The sequence below is a fragment of the Sturnira hondurensis genome, unplaced genomic scaffold (assembly GCF_014824575.4).
Source record: "Sturnira hondurensis isolate 20B ecotype Veracruz unplaced genomic scaffold, ASM1482457v3 Scaffold0005279, whole genome shotgun sequence".
Taxonomy (NCBI): domain Eukaryota; kingdom Metazoa; phylum Chordata; class Mammalia; order Chiroptera; family Phyllostomidae; genus Sturnira; species Sturnira hondurensis.
Window position 1 is genome coordinate 14,571,987 of NW_028077910.1, and position 19,975 is coordinate 14,591,961.

The following is a 19,975-nucleotide window of genomic DNA, read 5'->3' on the forward strand; positions in this document are numbered from 1 at the left end:
AGTGGAAAACTTATTTGAACAAATAATAAAGGAGAACTTCCCCAGTCTGGCAAAGGAAATAGACTTCCAGGAAATCCAGGAAGCTCAGAGAGTCCCAAAGAAGTTGGACCCAAGAAGGAACACACCAAGGCACATCATAATTACATTAGCCAAGATTAAAATGAAGGAGAGAATCCTAGAAGCAGCAAGAGATAAGGGGACAGTCATCTACAAAGGAGTTCCCATCAGACTGTCAGCTGATTTCTCAAAAGAGACCTTACAGGCAAGAAGGGGCTGGAGAGAAATATTCCAAGTCATGAAGTCCAAAGACCTACATCCAAGATTGCTCTAGCCAGCAAAGCTTCCATTTAGAATGGAAGGGCAGATAAAGTGTTTCTCAGAAAAGATCAAATTCAAGGAGTTCATCATCACCAAGCCCTTATTATATGAAATGTTAAAGGGACTTATCTAAGAAAAAGATATCTTAGATAATTATCTAAGAAAAATTATCTAAGATAAAAAATATGAACAGTGAAAGGACAGCAAACTCACAGTCGTAAACAGCCACACCTAAAACACAAGCAAACCAAGAGGACAGCTAGATCAGGAGCAGAACCATAGAAATGGAGATCACATGGAGGGTTGGCAACAGGGGAGTGGGAGGAGGAGAAGGGGGGAGAAGGTACAGAAAATAAGTAGCATAGATAGTAGGTAGAAAATAGACAGGGAGGAGGGCAAGAATAGTGTGGGAAATATAGAATCTAAAGAACTTGTGACCCACGGACATAAACTAAAGGGGGGAATGGTGGAGGAGGGGGTGTGCAGGGTGGAGGGGAGTAAAGGGGGGGAATGGGACAACTGTAATGGCATAATCAATAAAATATATTAAAAATAAAACAAAATATATAAAAAAGACAAATACCAAAAAAAAGAGTACACCCAAATTGCATTATTTAGGTCTCTGGTATGTTCTCACTGAACTATGAAACTAGTTGTTTTATGAACCCTAAAGCTGTCATTGAGTAAAATTACAATGTCACATCTATGAGGACACAGCAAAGGGGTTTCTTTCAAGTCAAGCTTTATCTTATAGTCACGTCACCGATCACATTTTGCCTTTCACATTGGCGGTTAGAAATGCAGGGCCAAAGGCCACCGAGTGGCTGACTTCTCGTGGGGCCCGTGACTTCACAAGGGGAAGCATGCACTAACCCTACTTCCGACTGGGTCCTCGGTTTTCTCTTCACCCAGATTTTCTTGCATATTAAAAAATCCTATTGTACTATGTTTAAAACCCATTGTAAATCCTTCTTGTGCTATGACAAGGAGTGAATAAATATTGAAATAAATTATCTTCACTTCCCCTGCTCGATTCCTTCCATTATGTCAAACGGATACCTGTCCCTCAGCTCTCTCTGACCACATGCTTGGGCAAGTATTTCTGCAAATGTCTTGATGGATCAAGGCTATTCGTGGGAGTGTTTGGGATTTTGCAATGTAACAGTAACGAACTGTAGCAAAGCTGAGGAGGAATGCCAGGAGCTACAGATTTCCTGTAAGCCAAACATAAGACTCAGTCTTTGGGGGAAGTAAGTAATTATGCTTCTTTTGATGATGTAAGGCCAGGAAATATCCAGTATCTGATCTTAAGTTAACCTGTCTTTTCTTTTTTAATTAAACATTTTACTTTGAGATAATTAAAATGCACATGCTGTTGTAGGAATGAGTACTCTTGTGTGCCTTGTACTTTTTACCCAGTTTCTCCCAAAGGCAGTGTCTTGCAAAACTTCAGTGCACTACCACATGTAAAACATTGACATCGATACAGTCAGCACCCAGAACATTCCCCTCCCCCACCACTGGGATCCCTCCTATGGGCCTTGTATGGCCATACTCCTTTCCCTTCCACCCCTCCCTCTCCTTAACCCCTGGCTACCACACATCTTTTTTTTTCATTTCTATACTTTGTTTCACTTCAAGAGTAGCTCATTTCTTTTGATGGAATAAATGTTCATCGCAGTGACCATACTGTATTTACCATCACCCTCACCCCACTTTGATTCCCTCATTATCTGTCCTTCTTTCCAGTACTCTGGGTCTAGAGAGGTCAGTTTTTGAAATGCATCTCCAGGCTCCCTGGTTCTCTAGCTCCCAACTGGATCAGCCATTGGAGGTGCTGGCAGAAGATGACGTGGGAAAAGAGAGATCCCTAGGGCACACCCCTCAGGTTGCAAGGTGGGGGGGAGGGCTGTGAGGAGAAACCCTAGTACCATCAGACAGGAAAGAGCATCTTAGATGAGGACATGGACAGAGACATTGGCCAGGTGAGTTGCTCCCCTTTAAGGAGTGAAGCTATCTTGGACAATGAGTCCATCACTAATGACCTTGACAGACTGAAGATTAGGGAGGGTGAAGATTAGGGAGATGACACTGACTGAGATAGAATTCCTTGATCCAGCACAATTCTTTAACCCAATGAACACGGTCTTCTGAATGTGTGCTCCTCCTGTTTGTCACACGGGCTAACGATCTGAACTTCAGACAAATTCTGAACAGACTTATCAGATCCTAAACTGAGGTTATTCTAACTTAATATCATCTCTGATTTACATAGAGCTTGAAGAAAACCTCAACTTCCATTTAAAATGTGTCTGGTGAAGGTAATTATTCGACCACTGATCACTGCGCACTGAGCCTCTCTCTTCTGTGCCATTCTGTTCCCTTGCCTCCCCAGAAGCCAAGGATTCTCATTCACCCTGCGTGAGGGACTGGTGGGAGGCTTCTGTGTTCTGCACATGGAGCAGTATAACTGAAACTCATTCAAGTCTTGTGATCAAAGCGCATGTTCTTAGGCTGGACAAAGCACAGGTGGAGGGAGCACACTTGCTGATGGAAGGGACAGCGAAGTCGCTTCTTTGCTGGCACTTCCCGCAGTGATCTAAGATCCCTGCCCCCGCCCCGTCCCAACCCAGTACTGAACTCCAAGAGTGCGGGCAGTCTTCCGATTGACCAGCTGTTCCACCTGGGCACCGGCTGGTCCTCTCGGGGAGGGGTGGGGGCTGGAGGCGTGGCTCTCCATCTAACCCCTTTCTACTTCTATGTCATGGTGTCTGGGTTCTCTCAATGTTCCCTTTGACTCTCACAAGCCTGCTCCAGAGTCTCAAAACTGAACACGTACCATTCCTTTTTATTCTCAATCTAATTATCCTACTCTCCTTGAGAAGAAGTACTCGCATAAAAGAAAGTTGGAAAAAAGAAAAGCACAGGATTAATTTTTAAAGATAGTATCTTGTTACGATTGTAACAATTGTATCTTGCTACACCCTATCTGTACTTATGTCATTGATAATTTTGGCGTAAAGAATAGGATCCAAATCCTTTTGAACAGAGGTCTTTTGGGGTTGAAGAGAAAGATTGTTTTCTATAAAGAAAATTCCCATTTTAATTTCCAATTTCTAATAGAAAAATAGCCTTTCATCTAAGAAAGTACCTTCACTTAAGAAACACTTATTAAGTTGCTGCTAGATATTGGGAAGTTTCATTTTCTGCTTCCCTTATTTAGAGAGAAGGTACCTGGGAATCATGGCCATGAACATGCTTGTTGGCCATAAACAAGATAGTCTCTCTTCCAATGAGCTACTATTCCAGTGGGATTTTAGTATGGATATATTCAGTCATTCAGTTAGTCATTTCACAAGTTTTCTGAGCTCCAGCTCAAACTTTGGTACTAACCATAGAAAAGACATGGTACCTATCTCTATAGTGAACAGATAGGCAGATAAAACAATAATTACTTCAGCTCTGGCTGGTGTAGCTCAGTGGATTGAGTGCTGGCCTGTGAATCAAAGGGTCACTGGTTTGATTCCCACTCAGAGCACATGCCTGGGTTGTGGACCAGGTCCCCAGTAGCGGGGCACACGAGAGGCAACTGCACACTGATGTTTCTCTCCCTCTGTTTCTTCCTCCCTTTCCCTCTCCTAAAAATAAATAAATCTTAAAAAACAAAAGACAAGCAAAAAAAAACAATAATTACTTCAAAATGTTTTAAAGGTTATTTGATACAGACAAAAAGGGTCTATTGGGGGGAGGTGAGAGGACTTCACAGGGGAGATGAAGTTTGGGCTTTACTTGTGGGCATGAGTGGGAACTCATGAAGTGAGTAAGCACGAGTAAGCACCGATACTCTAGAACATGCAAAACACAGGGGCAAGAACAGCAAGAGCATGTTTGGAGAAGGTCAAATTGCACAAATTTAGGCCAAGTAGAAGGGCTTGTGTCTAAATGCAGAAAGAACTCAAGCACTTTGAACTCCTGTGTTCCTTCTTTCCTGAAAATAACAGCTCGATTAGGTAAGTGGGTGCCATTCATGCATTGGGCATTAAGGATGAACTGCAGTATGCGGAGAGACTCTGGGGCCCCAGCCATGTCTCAGGGCACTGGGAAGCAGAGAGGTGTCATCTCCAGGGGCCAGATTGCCTGGGAATCCAATTTTTCTAAAACACTGCAGTAGATCCTGCTCCGGGAACTCCAGTTCAATCCTCCAGTTGCTTGTGATGCAATTTCCCCCATCTATGCAGTACGTCAGCTACACGTTTGTTGAAATCCATCTCAGGCTAGTGGTGAATATCACTGTCAAGGCTTAACTCAACTTTTGCTCTTATAAGGGGAAAACGATTTTGGAAAGAGTGCTCTTATGAGAGAAAATTTTGAAAAACAATTTTCTTCGATGCAAATAGTTAGGAAAATATTATTTTATTCATTCAATCCATAAGCACCCTAGGGTCCTATGCTGAAGCTCAAGTTCTTGAACCACCTGACTTGTTACGGCTGACCCTCCTTCCCTGCTCCAGTCTAAGCAGAAAGGTACCACCCTGGACTCCAACCACTGGCTGAATTAAGATCAGAGTTAGGAATTCCACTCAAGGTCCCAAACAATAGCCTCCTCCTTTACACCTCAGGAATCAGAAAATGGCAAACAGACACAGAATAAATGCACATCCTCTGTCAATTATACTGACAATTGTTTAAGGAAGCATCACCATTTCTATAAATGGAAATTCAAGAAAAAAAGGTATCATTGACTGTTTTTAACTTACAAGTCTACTTATTTTAAAAGGTCATCACAATCTCTGGCTATACTTTGGTTTTCAAAAAAATCTTTTTACTAACTGGAAAATATTTTTAAATGTTTGAAATGTATAAATCATGTATAATGAAGTTTGTGTAGGTTCAAGCCTTGGAAAATTAAGCACAGGGATGCAATCAGACTTTCAGTATCAAATGCTGCACTCATTTTCTGAACACTGCACTCAGAAACTAACCTCAGGTTCTAAATTCATCTGCTAGGAGAAACTGGGGAATTTATTCTCAGAGTGCATTTTTTCCTTTCCAGAATTCAGCTTAGCTTTTTCCTCCTGGTGGCTGACTTTTTCAAACAGAGAGCTCTGTACCATGCGTTTGAAGTTAGGGTATAACCATATGGGCAATTACTTTACAGATGTTCTCTGCTTAACAGCAGTTTTTTTTTTACCCATGTACAACACTTACAGGTACTTTGCTGAAAGGATCTCAGAAACATTATGAACACATAGGTTGTCACTGTGAACAAACACCAGTTCAGGAATTGCTCTTTTATAGAAAAATCTGGCCTAACTCACTGTAGATAGTTTTATGTATTTAGTACCATTCCATTTTAATCAAAGAAAACTCCAGATCATCCTTTGCTGCCTTAGGGACTCTGCAGCCTTACTAACAATGCTGCATGGGTTTTCATACCTATTCAGATTACTTTACTTAGAATCCTGTCTGTTAGATACAAAGAAGTATGGAGACACAGCTTGTAAGGACTATGCAGGTGATCCCTGGTTATTCAGAAAACCACCTCCTTTATGATTCTTGGGTACAAGACAAGGGTAGCAAGGTCCTCCGTTCCTGCAGCAGGAGGAAGATAACCCAGAATGTGAGGCAGGCCTGCTGGAGACCAAGGCCACCTGGGGAGTGCCTGTCCCTTCTGAAGACAATGGGGCTTCTTCATTCTGGTTGACTGCAGCCACGCAGGACAGTGAGTCCAAAATGCTGTACTTTCTGTATTTGCTGACTCTCCTAGTGAACCCCCAAACTTATATTTAATCTTTGGATTAAAAATAAAAATTCCATGTGGGCAAATGTCTGCAGGCTACCTGTTTCAACCTCTGATGCAAACCTCTATGAATTCATTGCTTTCCTTGTTTAATAAACAGACTAGGATTCCCTTCACCATGGACTGTGTCTTACCAACTTCTCTTTCCCCAGAGCCTAGAACAATGTGCCTGGCACACTGTAAAGGCATAAATATTAGTTACTAGTCTGAACTGAGCTCTGAATAAACGAGAGCCAGAGACGGGTGTTTTTGTTTGTTTGTTTGTTTCAGAGCCTAATAAACCCATTAAATCTGGACACTTTGGAAAGTTAAACAGTCACAACTGTAGTTAGTCACCATGTCCTCCTCAGGCAGAGCATTCCTTTCAACCATCTCTAGACTCGGGAGCTCGCTTCTTTCTTTGCATTTTGTGCAGAGATCAGATACAGCTTAGGTACTTTTGTGGAAAAAGAGATGCACTGAGCCAATTCAATAATTTATATAAGACAACGAAAGGAATGAGCATTAAGTGAAATCTCATTGTTACTTATTAACTTCTTGGGATATTAGAAATATTATGACTGAATTAAAAGTGACTTTGGCTTAGTCAGAATTTACTCGCAAAGCGAGGAAAACTCTATTTTTGCCTGGGGGACATGCACGGGAACAGGAACTTCTCCTTCATCTCTTCTCTCTTCATCTCTCTAGAGTGTCTCTAGCGTCTCCGACAACTGACGTGAGAAGCCACTGATTCAGAAATACTGACCACGACAGGAAAAGTCTATCTAAAATAAAACACTGAAAGACCCATAATTTCCTCTTTAGCTCGCCATGACTGCCAGAGAAAGTCTGGTATATATTCTAGCTCAGCAATTTTCAACCAGTGTACCACAACAGTTTTTAAAACATGTAATACCTGACTACTTAGTCAGGGGCCCTGGTCTCTTTTCCCTGAGATTGTCGAGAAAAAATGACAACAGCCAACCCAATGATAGCCATTTGGAATGAATGAATAAAAATTATATCTACTTTTTTTGTCAGATTATCAAAAAATGTATTTTCGGTGTATTGAAGAATTTTAGTCATTAGTTTTTGTGTGCCATAAGATAAAAAAGTTGGAAATTGCTGTTATAGGAAAATACATCAAATGTTTATTCTGGCAGGTGTAGCGCATAACATCACTGTATTTAATTCTCATATATTTCAGTGAGACAGAAACTGTGGTCATCCTCATTTTAAGATGAGGAAGCCAAGTCTCAGACAGGTTAATCTACTCAAGACTGAACAGTAGGAAGTAGCTTTACATAAATATCTGGGATTTATGATTACTATACTATAGCCTGTAACTTGCTTATTTCCCTGCTCCCTCTTAATTTACTTTTCTGTCTGAATGTCACATCTTTTTCAGTGGATGCATAGTACTTACCGCATTACCAACAGCAGAACAATGGACACCCACATACACACACCTGATCTCTTGTCCAGTTATTTACTTGAAATACTTAGGAGTTGTGTTGTTGCAGCAATTACTTTAAAAATTGTTATATGTTAAGTCTTTTTTATTCTATAATCCATCTGCCTTTATTCCATGCCATTAATTTATTGGAGAAATTGGTTCATTTGTGGTTGGAGAAACTGGATCACTTGTCTTGTAAAAATTCTATATTCAGGATTTGGCTGATATCATTTCTTGTGATATTATTTAACTTGTTTCTCTATCTCCTATGTTTACCAAAAACTGGTAGTTAATATAGAATTTTTATTAGATTCAGATTCATGTTTTTAAGCAAGAAGACTTTATAAGAGCCATTGTGTTTTTCTGATGCAAACAATCCACTTACTTCTGATAATTTGCCTTCGGTTTAGATAGGAAACTTCCTAAACAGTGGGCACGGTTACCTCTGAAGTCTTCACCACATGAAACGAGACAGCCTGGCTTCATAGAACAATAGCAGCCATGACACATGTTCTATCTCCTGGTTGTAAGTATCAGCCTGTGTGATCTCTGCCAATACATTTTTTCCCACCTGTTCTTTCTTCTTTGACCAATAGGGAAGCCTCTGTCATGTGCCTCTCATGAGCCACTGAGAGAAGCTTCAACACAAACTACTTGAACCTGTTTCCTGGGATCCGTTTCTATTTCCAGCTATGTTCACTCTATTTCCTTATGAAGGAGAATTTCCACATAATACTTTGTACCTAGCCTTAGTGATGAAGACCTGGAGCAAATTCTCCTGATTCTACGGGCTATTGAAACACCTTTCATTTCCCCACGTCCATCCTTGCCTCTCCCTTTGAACGTGATACTTCATGCAGCCTGAGAACCACAATTTGAACAGCTCTCCAGCAGTTTTGGTTCTCCCTTCCTTGCTCACCTCTCAAGTCTGCGCTTTTGTGGATAAATACTCCTGCTGGCTCTACTCAACTCTCCTCCCTGAATGCTACCTCCTTCCACCGGGTTCTCTCCAACCCTGAGTGAGACCCAGCCGGAAATCCAGATGTCGCGTGGTGGTTAAGAGCACAGCCTCTGGAGGTAGGCAGATCTGGTGTTGCAATCAAGCTATTGGGCTGTAAAGTTATTAACCTGACAGCGTAAGTTTCATCTTCTATAAAATGGAGATATTAATAGTTACTATATATGGCCCTGGCTGGTGTAGCTTAGTGGATTGAGCACAGGCCTGTGAAGCAAAGGGTCACTGGTTCGATTCCCAGTCAGGGCACATGCCTGGGTTGCAGGCCAGGTCCCCAGTAGGGGACACATGAGAGGTAACCCCACATTGATGTTTCTCTCCCACTCTTTCTCCTTCCCTTTGCCTCTCTCTAAAAAAATAAATAAAATATAAAAAAAATATTTACTATATATGATTACTGTGAGTATTAAATGAGACAGACCATATGCCTAGGACAATGCCTGGCCCATGGCAAATGCCCCCAAATGGAAGCATTCTTTTTGGTGCATCATATTCCCACACTCGTGCTTGGTCTCTAGACCTTCACTTCCGTTGGAATGGAGGCATGGTTACTACTATATCAAAAATTGACACTTAATAGTGAATAGATATAATAAAATAGTGAAGCGAAGTGAAATTTAATAAAGCCTACACAGTTTATAGCAATAAAATGTTCCTGAGGGTAGAATAATAAACTTGTGGACCTGGAAGGAGTCCGAGGAGTTACTACATCCAATCGCTCACTTTATGGATGAGACGACTGAGGCCCGGACAGGTTGGCTGATCTTCTCTAAGCTCCTCCACCTTCCAGGCAGCTGCGCTGCAGTGGAAACCTGTGTCTGACTTAGTCCAGGGTCTTTTCCCCCACAACGCACTCCCCTGATAATGAATCACTTGAGATTTATCTTTTGGTCTTGCATTAATAAATGGGATTACAATGTAGAAATTGGTGAAAAACATCTGAGTTGTATCTTCTAAGTTTTCTAATGAAATGAAAGAATCAAGAGGGAAAAAGGCGGGGGAGATGTGTTTAATTCTTTGATTAGTTGCGGGCATTACCATCGCTGGCAGACACTGTTACGTTCCAGAGAATCTATTCCTACATTGAAATGTTATGTTCAATAAGAGAACAAAAAGATTCAAAGGGTTCCCTTTGAAAATAATTACAAAATTACCATGATAATATACAACAGGAGTTTTGTCCTAGCCCTGCATTGAAGCGCTCTCTGTGAGGGGGCGAGTGGAAAATGGAAAGCCAGACGCCCTGACAGGCCATTGCCAAAGCGGGCTCCTGCGGCGCCGCCGACCTGCGCTTCAGAGGTTGCCTGCTCTTCATTTCTCTTTAACCACCCCTTTAATCTCTTTGTCTCCTGCTAATTATTATGCACAGACAAATATGATTATCAAATTTTAATTGCGCCATCACAGACACTATACAAATGATGATAATAAAACAGTACTTGCAATCTGCTTTGGTAATTTTGGGGCTGTAACTGTGGCTTAATTTGTACAAATGAAATGCATTTCATTTGTCTTCAAAGTAGTTATTATGCCACCCAACTTTTTTTTTATTACCCATTTCAATACTGCTCTTCTTAAAACTCGGTTGATGTGTATCAATACTATAACACTTTTCATATTTTATATTTAGGCAGGTTTTCAAATTAGACTTGGTTGTATTTCATACCATTCATTCATTTGCTTGTTCATTCATTCATTTGTTCAATAAAAATATCAAAGCAGCGACTTGATTCTGGGCACAGTTACAGGCCCTGGAGATACAGAGGTAAGTAATGCATGCCCTTTGACTTAGTATATCTGCAGTTTATGAAATCATATGCCCCCACTTGGTGTTAAGTACAGCTTATTCGCCAAGGACTTGAAAATCTGTTTCCAGACCTGTCTACATCTTCTCCGCTGATCCCTAGATCCACGCACATTAAACTACCTACTGCAAAGCTCTATTGATTTGTTTTGAAGACACCTCCAAATCAACATGTCCTAATCGGAGCCTATCATCTTTCTCTTAAAAGTGCCTTTCCATCGAAACATTCCCAATCACAGTAATGGCACCCACAGCCTTCTTAATCCAGGAATTTAAGGTTCTCCTTGACTCCTCCCTTGTGCCTTCTTTCTAGTAATTTAATAGAGCTTGTCAGCTCTACCTCCTAAAGCACTTTAAAACTTGCCCACATTTCTTCATTCCTGCTGGTACTACCTAGTCTAGCGCACTCTCGTCTCTCACTCGGATTGGTGACAGTGTCCTAGGTTAATGCCCCTGCATCGGACCTCTCTCTGCCCTCAGCGACTCCATTCTCATGAGCAGCCACAGTGGTCCTTCTAAAAGGCAAGCCTGCTGTGGCTGGTGTAGCTCAATGGATTGAGCTCAGGACTGCAAACCAAAGGGTCACAGGTTCAATTGCCCATCAGGGCACATGCCTGGGTTGCAGGCCAGGTCCCTAGTGAGGGGTTCACAAGAGGTGACCAAACATTGATGTTTCTCTCCCTCTCTTTCTCCTTCCCTTCCCCTCTCTCTAAAAATAAATAAATAAAATATTTTAAAAAATAAATAAAAGGCAAGTCTCATCTCCTTATAATCTTTCAAGTTCCTTCCCATAATTTGGGGACAAAAATCTAAGTTCCTTAAACAAGGCTTCTACAGCCCTTCACTAGTCCTTCACTATTACTCCCTTCTCCCCACCTCGGTGTTTTGCCCGCCCTCTGCCTGTCTCCTTTTGTAGTGAACTTCCTTCAGGCCCCATGCGTGTGTTCCCTCATTTCTAGGCCTTCAATGGGCTGCTGTCTCTTTTGGAAATGCCTCAGTTTCAAGCATGGCCTTTCTTGACTTCCTGGTTGATGTTAAGAGCCCTACAACTTAAAGAACCCTCTACTGTGTATGATACATAGTGAATAAATATTGGTTGAATAAATGATTGAGACAAAATAAATGTTATGTATGATAGATGCTCTGATACAGATTTGCACAGAAGGCTGGCGACTCAAATAAGGGTCATCTAAATTGGACATGGGGTTCGAGGAATACCTATGCTCTTAGCACAGTGCATAACACGTAGTAAACTGAGGTTGAAGCACCAACAAATCCATGAGTTAATCTGGCTCTCCATGCTGAAGGGTGGCAAGACCCACATGTGGTTTTTGGCTGTAAGAACCGGTGAACTGATTATTCTGAGCTAATTATTTTGAGACACACACACACAAAAAAGATTCGAAAACAGAGTAGGCACTACCCTTTTATAAGGGAAATTTATATTTATAAAGGGAATCTCCATTTGTAAGGGTCCTCCCCTCACCTCCCATTCTTTTTCCCAGCTTGGAAATCACCAAACTCATCAATGGAGACTTAAGAGAACTTGAATCTGCATAACAAACCCCACTTTTCATTGTCATCTCCCCATAACTGGCCTGCCCTACCCATTTATTTTTACTCTATTTTATCTTCTTAAAATGGTATTTTGGCCTGAACTTGAGTTACTCACTTTCCCTGGACATACAAGTATAATATGTATACTTGCGTTATACATATTAATACATTTGTTTGTTTTTCTCTTCTTAATCTATCTTTTGTTATAGAAATCCCATCTAGAGAAGTTAGAAGGGTGGAGAAAAAGTTATTTTTTCCTTTCCTATGATAGGAGGAGAGGAATTCCAGGAGAGGAAACGGAGCTCCTGGGACATAGTGGAGGAGTGAGTCAGCCGGGGAAATTACTTCTACATAGTGGAATAGAAAAGTACACGGGTGGATGGCATGGTGCTGGAAAAGGAAACTACAAATGTAGGCAGGACCTAATCATAAGCCACGTGTCACAGCCAAGCAGTTTGAGTATTATTCTGAAAACCATAGGGACTCCAGCCAGGAAGTGAAGTGACATACATTTTGGAAAAAACACCATGGCTGCGTTCAGAGAGGTGAACTTGATGGGTAGAAGCAGAGGCAGAGTGTGCTGTGTGGGATGGGTGGTGATAGATTTGACTAATCAGTGGGGGTGGGGAGCAGGGCGATAATTTCAGCCTACACTGATAAAAACCTGAATAAGGCTGTGGCAGTAAAGATAACCCGTAGGGCCTGGTGATGGAGGGGACAGGGGAGGGCTAGGGAGCAGGAAGAGCTTGGGACCACTCCTGGGATTCTGGTTCAGGTGAATGTCTGGATGGTAGTGTCTGCCCTGAGAGTTCAGGTTGGTTCAATGGAAAAGAGATGAAGAAGGTAATGGGTTGGCCCGGACTGGTGTGGCCCAGAGGGTTGGGGTGTTGATCTGAAAACCAAAAAGTCACCAGTCAGGGCACATGCCTCGGTTATGGGCCAGTTCCCTGGTTGGGGGCGTGTGCGAGGCAACCAAACTGTGTTTCTGTCACTCTTTCTCCCTCTCTTCTTCTATTTTCAAAAATAAACAAAACCTTTTTAAAAAGAGAAGGTAATGCGTTGTATGAAACATGGAGACATTCACCAATGGAAGCAATGAGACAAATAGCAGCTGGATTCTCAGACCAATACTGCAAAGCTAATTTAACCGGAATGAAGCCCAGGAAGCTCAAATCTGAGTCCCCAACTCATTTCTGAACCCCCATCAAACTCTGAACCACTTGGAGACAAGGCCCCAGAATGCCTTGGGTCTCCTCGTCTCCTGAACACTTCAAAACCCCGAGCAACAAGAAGAATGAAGGCAGAAAGAAAAAAAATGAAATGAGGTGTGGGGTGGAGCCGCTGTGTTGTTCTGGGAGTAAGAAGCTAGGGGGCAAATACCTTACCCACACACAGGTGTGTGTGCACGTCTACTCATACTCGCCATGGGCCTGAATTCGCCAGCACAGGCTGAATAAAGTACAACGTGAGGACCCAAGGAAGACAGCCGTAGTTGCTGTGGAAACCGCAGCACTGATCTCCATGACACACAGACCCTGGGCTCCAGCATGCTGTAAATGCCTCAATAATGAATAGGTTTATTTTTTAAAACAATTTCTAAACCTTATTTACAGAAATCTTTAAAAATGGGAAAGTTCTATAGCTTTGTATAATAAATTTCAGCTCTAGATGAATTTTGCCGGCCACCTAAATCTCTGAAAACTGGAGGATTTTTGTTGAGGTTTGCTTTAAATGAAGGTGTACAGACCAGATGCCGATTCCATAGGACTGAGGTGGGCTCTATCTACAGCCACAATCAAGCATATGCAAAGGAAAGTATGGCTATCTCTCTATTCCCAATGCTTTTCCCAGTGGGTCTTTGGGGACATTTCCCCTGTAGCTGAAAGTGGCGCTGTACCCTCTGGCCTAAAACATGAATAGCCAGCCTGCCCAAAATGGCAGCTCAGTCACTGTGGATCCTGTCAGTCCTTTCTTACAACATGTCCAGAAGCCTGCTGGGAGGATGCTCATCTCTGAAGTTCTTTCCGAACATGAAGTTGGCGGGTATCTCTACTCTCTCTCTCTTTCTATTGATTGCTGCCTTTCGAAATTCCGGAGATCCTATTTGACTTTTGAAAATTACTATGATTACTTCTTTAAAATATTTGCAAGTCCTAAAAATTTCTTTAAATAAATAAGTATTTTCTTTAAAAACCGGAGCGTGAGAATCCAACTCTCTGAAGCTCCTGAGAGTCTGATTCTGTCGTCCTTCCTGCGGCTTCTTGCTCTTGGTGCCTTTCCTCTGCGTGTTGGTGACTTCGATTCCGTGCTGCTCATGCCACTTGAGAAAGTGTACCTGAGAATCCTCACAGGCCTGATCAGATGAAGGTACCTTCCTTTGGACAAGGTTTGCATTCGCCTCTTGGTGGGGCTTGGGCACATTATCGGTCTGGTGGCACTCCAAACTAGATTTTTGGCAGTAGACGAATCTGGGGCTGTGTATTTGGGCTTCAAATGTTCCTATTGATACAGCCTTTTGGGGCTGGGTTTCCTTTTTCTTTTCCTCCTGCTCTAGTCTGTCCCTGGCAAAGCTAGACCTTCTGTGGGGGATGAAAAGCTGACCTCTGGTATAGCCCTTTGTGCGCCTCTTTAAAGTGGGCCTCTCCTATGACACTGTCCACATCTGGTGGGCCTTGGGGTCCGATTCCCACCCCTCTCACCCCAGGAACCCACTGAAGCCACAGCTCAGTTCCATGGTGCAAACAGAAAAATGGTCTTGGAACAAAAGCAGTGTCTAGTGGGTGGCCCACTTTTCTGTGTTCTTATTCATTTTAGGCTTTGGCCTGGTAATGCCTGACTATGTTTTGGCCTATTAATGTTTTTAATAAGATGCAAACATATTTTGTTCAGTATTTTGAGTGATTTTCAGTGGGAGGGTTGGTTTGAGTCATTTCACTCACTGTTGCAGAACATCAGAAGTCATACCTGAGTTGTGTAAGTGTGAAATGCATGCTCACTGCATCTACAGTGAGGTAAGAAAACTAAGTGTTCAGAACTCTGGAAAGGATAAAGAGAATTGATGGAGTAGTATTTTCCCTTTTTAAAGTTCCTTGCAGCTTTTGCAAGTAGAGCGACCTGGTTAGGTGAGCTTGGGAACTTAAAGAAGCTCTTCTCTCACGAGTGGGGGAGCTACTTAGGAAGAATGTGAGAAAAGTTGAGGAGCATCGTGTTGAATAAAGAATTAAAGAATTGTAAATAATTGCCATTTATTTATCCCCCTAAATTTTGGGGGTTCGATTCTAAACAGAATCTGAAACCTAGGTTGGAAACAGATAAAGAAACAATTATTCATAACCAATTTTTAAATCACCAGGAAAATAAAAACCCTTTCAACATTTTGAGAATATTCCCCATCGAGGATCTAGATTCACCATGCCGCCCCTTTGGTGAGGACCCAGCACAGCCCCTGTGGGTCGTCCCATCATGTTCAGACCTGCCCCTCGGTGGCAGAAGGCTTCCTCTGCCCTCCCCGTGCCGTCTCACCGCCCCTCCCCCAGCTCCTCCCCACCCAGTGGTCCACTTAGGTCAACATAAGCTGCCATGAAATAGCTTTCTCATGAATTTTTGTGTCACACTTCCCATAATAGATATAATTCTTTACTAATTAAAAATTAGTAAATTTTCATTCTGTGGAAGGATGTAAAACTAATGAGACCAAGTTCCTACTGTGGAGTTTTAAACTCTTTGGGAAAGACATGCACCTAAGAAATGTCAGCTCCCGGAGGGGCAGGGGCTTTTGTCTGTTTTGCTTCCCACCATGTTTTCTGGGCTGAGTGCAGGTCCTGCTACATAGTGGGGGCTCGATATATATTTGTTGACTGAAAGAAATGAGTGAGATGGGAAGGAAGCCGACCCTGCTTGCACACTTGAGGTTGGCAGGTTGAGTAGGAATTGCTGCATCTTGAGAAGGTTTTGAAGTTTGGTGGGTGGACCAGAGATTGTTGGCAAAGAAGCCTCGATGTGGGCCAGAGGTGAAGGGGTTTTGTACAAAGGAAATAAAAATGTTTTCAGACAGGGAAGACATATAATGGACTTAATCTAGGACAGTGTTTTAAAAATTTTATTCTGTGTACCAGTGTCTCAGCCTCGAAGGGACTTTATGAGGAAGCACAAATGGAGCTCTGAGGGCGATGGGGATGAAGAGCACGCGTGCTGAGTGGCCTTCCTACCTGCCCTGAGACTGCCCTCTGGCCTCCTGGAGCCTCCAGGGCTCTTCCAAGCACAGCTTGAAGGCGGCTTATGTTGGTACAAGTGGACAACTGGGTGGGGGAGGAGCTGGGGGAGGGGCAGTGGGGAGGCCCAGGGAGGGCAGAGGGAAGTCTTCTACCATCGAGGGGCACATCTAAACCTAGCGAGGTGACCCAAAGGGCCATGCTGGGTTCTCACAGGAGGGATGACATGGTAAATCTCCTCGATGAGGAGTATTCCCAAAATGATGAAAGGAAACTGCAAGGGCAGGAAACCAGCTAAGGGACAGTTGCAGTGACCCAGGCATGAGCTGTGACGGTCTGGACTTTAATGTTCAAGTAAGTTACCTGAGCAGATTATTTAAGATGCAGATTTCTAGATCCCACTTTCAGAAGTTCTGATCAATAGATTTGAGCTGGAGCTCAGGAATAGGAAGTTTAACAAGCATTCTTGATAGTTCTCATGCAAGATCAAACCTACAGAAATATAGTATAACTGAATAGTCCTCACTTCTCCTTTTCTCCTCTTGGTCATTTTTACAGTTATAAAAATAACTATAACTATAATTACAGTTATATATAGTTATAGGAATAAGAAGGAAGGAACTACTTAAGTCACCATCACCTTAAATCCAAGGCATCCGTGGAATATACAAATGAAACACTGACTTGAATGTCAGTTGTGAAATTTGAGCCCAAAGGAAATGTTATGGGGTGTGTGTTGCTAGAAGTACTCCCAGCTGCCAAGGGACCCAGAACAAGAAAGGTCACTTTCAGGGGCCGTATTTTGTCTGGTGTGTTTAGGTCACCAGACGGCCAGCCCATTCCAGTCACTTTTCCATGACGATGTCCTCAGGGGATGTCTAGAGGTACAGAGCTTCCCTCCAGATTTTCAGAGATTCAGCACCTGCTTCACTCACACTCTGTGTGGAATTCAGCGCCCACAAATTCACTCGAACTCTTCTCGATTTATTATTTCCTGTAGTTCACGGACCCCACTGGAGCCCACGTGCAAATGGGCATGAAATAATTCAGCAGCTGGACTCTGGTGAGACGTATCAGCCGGACTCTTTCCTTCTAGATGGGACAGAGGGCAGTGGGGGATGATGGGTTCTCGTGTTCCTTAGCGGGAGCCGAGGTCACTCCCTGGCCAGCTGGCTTTCCAGCAGCCACTACTGACCTCAGCAGGGGTTTTCTTTAGATACTTGGTATTTATTTGACATGGGAAAGGAAAAAGGAAAGAGATAAAACTAATACTGAGGGCTTACTATGTACTAGGCATTTTAAACACATTCTCATTTAGAGGTAGGAGTATTTTTATTTTAAAGATGAGGAAACTGAGGCTCAGAGAGGATAGTAACTGAGGTTGGGGGAATTAAAGTGAGTTGCTTAAGGTCTCTCATAGCAAGACAACTGAGGAAATTAAATAGGAAAGGAAATAGAAAAAAAGTTTTGACCATTTGCAGCCATTGAGAATGTTCCTGGCTGATGTGTGTGCCCTGCTGGGAGGTCTGGGTTTGTGCGGAAGCTTCTTGGACAATCCAGAGAGGGGCCTCGTGTGCCACTCAGGTGAGCCCGTCTCCCCACTGTGTCCCTGGACACTGGTGCAGGCTGTGGGGGCTCTGCCTTTGCCTTCCAGCAACTATCTTTCCTTATAGATGGAGTGAACAGAGGGCGGCGGGGATGATGGTTTCCCTAAAGTCAGACAGAGAGGCAGCATGGTTGGGAGCAGGAATCAGACCTCGTACTCCTTGTCCCCTGCCCGGTTATCTACCTTTAGGCAAAACCCAAGACAACATGGGTTTCCATTTGCTCCCTTGTACGTCTAGTTATGGAATCAATGGGAGCACAGAGATGTTTCTGGGCAAAAAAGAAAAGTCCCTGGACCATCAGGACTCTGGTTGGAGAGAGCTATTGGAGCAACGCTTCTCCACGATGTCCCAGTGAACCCGAACGCTCCCTCAGACGTTCACGGTACGCTCCAGGAGAAGCTCCGAGACGACCGGCGTTTGGGAAAAGCGATGTAAAATTAAGCAACCTTCTCTGCAAGGCCTCCTAGAGCCTTCAGCCTAGCAGTGCAGTTCCCACAGATGTGCATTTCAAACGTCCAGCTTCCCAAATGCGATTGTGGATGGGCTCCCCCTCTCGCAGCCCCGCCTCCCCACTCCCGCCCCAGGACAGAACACCCACCATAGCGGGCAGGGTCTGTGCGGCATTGTCTGGGTAACACCATCTCACGCCAAGTCAGCTAACTGAATCGGAAGGTCTTTTTCAACGTCCAACAGACGACAAGTCCAGTGACAAGAGATGAGCCAATCAGCCCAGAAGGAAGGGAACCCCTGCCCCGCCCCTCCCGCAACAGGTAAACAGCGGTGCCTTGGGGACTCAACAGAATGTTCTTCAGGCACAAAAACCAGAGAATTTTAAAAGAGCGAAGAAAATGTAGGTAATGCTTCTAGAGTATTACTAAGTAGGAAAAATCCCTAAAGATACAAATTTTTGTCTGTTGGATGATTGCAGGTGTGTGAAAAATCACATGTGCATGTAAGCAGGAACTGGAGGCAAATGTGAAATAATACATCAAATCTTTATGAAGGCTGAAGACTCACAAATGTTTTTTAAAATTCTATCACTGGGGAATATCTTGGCCATAATACTAGTTATCTAATAAAAGGTAAAGTAAAGCAATATCACCTGAGAATTCAATGTCCCCTTCTTTATCATTTAAAAAGATGTTTTTCTGGCCCTGGCTGGTGTAGCTCAGTGGATTGAGCGCGGGCCTGTGAACTACACGATCGCTGTTAGATTCCTAGTCAGGGCACATGCCTGGGTTGCAGGCCAGTTCCCAGCGGGGGATGCACGAGAGGCAACCATACATTGATATTTCTCTCCTTCCATTCCCCTCTAAAGATAAATAAATAAAAATATTTAAAAAAAGAAAAAATAAAAAGATGTTTTTCTTCCTCCTACTCTGAGAACCCCAGCTTCTACAAGATAATATTAAGGTCAGGAAAATGCTTCTCTCCTTCCATTCCCCTCTAAAGATAAATAAATAAAAATATTAAAAAAAAGAAAAAAGAAAAAGATGTTTTTCTTCCTCCTACTCTGAGAACCCCAGCTTCTACAAGATAATATTAAGGTCAGGAAAATGCTGCCATGCTTGCTTCCTCCACAAAAAATTAAAAAATGAAAAATAAAAAAAAACACCCAAAGCAGTTTCTGATTAAATTGTGCAAACTTCACTTGCTGCAGAGAGCTGGGTGGCCCTCTGCCCGAGCCATGTGGTGCGTGGTCAAACGTGGTTCTACAGACCAGGACACACTGACTGAGCGGTGGCCGGTTTTTGATGTACATAGTACTTGGCTGCTTTCTTTCAGAAAACGTTGGATGAGTGCATTACAAGGCCTAAATTCTGAAAGCTGATATTTGGAACATATGGAGCTATGTCCTGGTTTTAGGATCTTTTGTCATAGTGGTACAATATAAAAATAAATGTTAAAATGCATATTTTTAGACTGTGCATCCAGAAGAGAACCAGAAATACTATTCTTCAGAAGTCACACTATTCATGTTATTCTGTGGAACTCCCTGGAGAATATTCATAATTGTGATAAATAACTTTATGTGGTGAGGCAAGGCATATGCAAAGAACTTCAACATATCTATTTAAAACCACTGCATGCCTACTATGTGCCAGGCACTGGGGATATAGTGTGAATAACCCCTGCCTTCATGGAGTTTGTTCTAACAGAGAGACATAGGAAAGGCAGGAAAGTAAGTAAAGTAGACAGCATGTTCCATTGTGGTAAATGCTAAGGAG